Consider the following 3,441-nt stretch of genomic DNA (forward strand, 5'->3'; position numbering starts at 1 on the left):
TGTTCTTTTAAATATATTATTCATATATTAATCATTTTAATAACAATGAAGTTATTTTTTTATGTTATTCCTTTTAAAGTTTAGCATGTGAAATGTATTTTGAGGTATGTATTTGATGTCTATCAAAATTTACTAGGAATTTAATTTATATGGTCATTTTAGTTTATGATGATGATGATGATGATGATGATGATGATGGTGGTTAACGTCCATTGAGACCAAATTGGTCTATCAGACCTACAATTTCCTTAGTTTTTAATTATCTGGCTCCTCGTCTTTCTTGGCGAGATTGGTGCTATAGCTTTCTTTTTTTTTCTCTACCTTCTTCCAACTTCCTTTATCTTGCATCTCCTTCATCTCTTCTAGTTCTTGGGACATTGGTGTCTTAACTTCGTAATCTATTGTGTTCGTCTTTTTGAAGATAGTCGGAGAAGAAGTTTGGTATAGGAGATTTGCTTTGCTGTTAAATGAAGATTTATTTTGTGCGGTATTCAAATCCTCATAGCTGTTGATCTGTTGGGCGGGGCTTTCTCCTTGCTTGTTTCGAGAATTGTTTCTTTCTTGCCCGATTTCTTGTGATTTAGAGTTTCTCTAGAGTATTCTTCTTTGATGATAGTGTAGTGTTCTTTTTGTGCTCCTTCCCACCATGTAGATCTGTGGTGGTTTTTTCTAGCAGAATTTTTCTGGGATGTTTTTGGGCAATTTTTGGCTAGATGGCCTGTCTCAAAGCAGGATTGGCATCTGAAGAGGACACTTTCATAATCGAGTTTCTGGTTCCACACATAGTCTTTACTTGTTAGGTTTATTTCAGCTGGGAATCCAGCCCCAAAGTCCATTTCCACACAAATGTGTGCATAGGTGGTTTTCGCATATTCCTCTATTTATGGGAACCTGCAGTAAAATTTCCCAATTGCATTTCCAATGGCTTTTAGTGAGGAGAGATTCCAGAGATGTAAAGGTAGGCTTGCCAATCTCACCCAAACTGGTGCTGAGGTTATGACTGTTGTAGAGGGATCGAATGATGGGTTCCATGGCTTCATGAATAGGCCTGATTTTTCCCAAAACCAAGGGCCGGAATCTAGAATACATTGTCTGCTTTTAGGATTTTCAAAATCTACTATAAAGAAACCCCTAGCACAGGGGTAGATATTAATTTCATCAGAAATGATAGGCTTCCATACCTCTGAGATCCAATTGTGAAGAGCTGTCAGCTGCGGCCAAAAACCATTGAACCGAAAGATTAGGGAATTTTCGGAAAACTTCAAAGCCTCATCGAGTGAGGCATGGACCACCTGGACGGTTGGAGCTAGGGCTTCACTGGCAATATGGGCATGAGCTTGCCCTCCAGAAGCAGATGAGCCAGCAGCTATTTTCGCAAAGCTGAGAGCCATATTTTACTTGCTTGTAAACCCCAGTCGCAGAGAAATAAGGCAGAAGATAAGATTAGATCTAGATCTACCTGTAGAAGATTAGATCTAGAACCTCTCCGCCTAGATCTAGATCTAGCCGCAGAAGATTATGCCTCATTATCATTCACAAATGACCATATGTTATTCAATTAAATTAAGAGGATTCACTTTATAAGGTTATACTTGTAATTAAGCTATAACTTATTTTTTTAATAGGATATAACTTAAATGTATTATAAAAATATTTTAATAAAGCATATTTTATAGTAATAAATAAAATTGTAATTTTTAATATATGGGCATGAGCTTTACTCGGAATTTGAAATTGTAAATAAATAAAATTGTAACTTAAAAATAGACATGATCCTTACTTAGAATTTGATATATCCCCTTTTATCGAGTTTTAATACATCTTCTTCTATCCATGTGAAAAGTAAACTAATAATTCTCTATCAAATTATTCTCTTTTTGAGAAATAAACTTGACATTTTAAATTATTTTTAATTAATAACTCTTTCACTTATTCATTCTTTTTTATTATTTTAAAAAATGTTCTTTATTTAGCTTTGGTGCATCCCACTTACCCTATGTCAGAGTAGGTTCATGATCCTCCTCTAAATATATAATTAGAAAATATTCCTTCTAGGTTCATGATCATCCCATACCTATACATTTAGAAAAGATTCCTTCACACATTTCATCTTTGCTTTTGGTCACAATCTCTTTCTCTTATTCATTCTTTTTTTTTCATTTGTGATAGAATACAATATCCTAAAATCAATGTGCACTCATCATACAAAAAGGTTTCTCAAATTAATAAAGATTAATTTTATGTTGAAATCCCAATCACTGGTCTTTTCTTTTACATTTCTCTCTTAATTGCATTGCATTATAGTCTCCATCCATCACTTAAAGGCTTCAACGTGCACTCATCATACAAAAAGGTTTCTCAAGTTAATAAAGATTAATTTTATGTTGAAATCCCAATCACTGGTATTTTCTTTTACATTTCTCTCTTAATCGCATTACCTTACAGTCTCCATCTATCGCTTAAAGGCTGCAATTTATGCGTGAAAATGACTTTCATCGCCTTAGAGCATATTTTGGCTTTACACCATCATGATTCAAACATTAATTGCAGAATATTTGCATTCACGATAAATTATCTTAAAAGAGTGAGAAACAAAGTAGTTTTCATATAAAACACTCTAATTTGAGCATAACTTTTCACTTTTCACAATGACTTTCAAGTGTCCTCAGTTAATAATTTATGTTTTAAATGGACCTCCTTAACTCTAAAGTGCATTTGAATGTTAATCAATATTGACTAAGTGTGAGGTCATCACAACCTTTGTAATCAATTGACTCATTGAAAGTATTTTCTCCAAATTTATATAATATTACAACAACATAAATCGTGTAAATTTTTATTTTTGTTTAATGGTGTGTAACATTTATTTTTTTATTAGTTTTCAAAGTTGTGCTTAAGTTTAAGGGTGGTAACATTTACATTTATAAGTTTAAAATGTTGTGTTTAAGGGTGTGTAAATTTTAATTTTTTATTAGCTTTCAAAATGTGTTTAAAAGGGTGTTTGAACATCTAAATTTGAATTTATCAATTTTTTTATTATTTAGTGGTTGATTAGTTGGTTTGGTGGTTTTACAATTGAAAGAATTACAAAAATATTTTTATCTTTTTTTTTACTAGAATAAACGCTTTCAAACTTTACATGAAAATCAAGAAAACGTTATGTCAAATTAGGTAATTTCTCTTACTCCACTTGCAAACCCTACTTGCAAATCAAACAACTTTTGTCACTGCACTTGTGCCCTTAACTACAAATGAAGCAATTACATGTGATTGGAACTTTTAAAAGCACATGGAAACCACACAAATATGGAAGTGGAAGTACATGAATTAAGTAAAATGTTATAATTGAAATGTTAGTTGTACAAGTTGTTGATATTTGATTTATATACATTATATATTTGACACATGTGATTTTACATGTGTAGGTGATTGTCATTTAAA

Source organism: Pinus tabuliformis, chromosome 1_1 (assembly GCF_031772625.1).
Source record: "Pinus tabuliformis cultivar Carrire ecotype Pingquan chromosome 1_1, CPIR1, whole genome shotgun sequence".
In the NCBI taxonomy this organism is placed as follows: Eukaryota; Viridiplantae; Streptophyta; class Pinopsida; order Pinales; family Pinaceae; genus Pinus; species Pinus tabuliformis.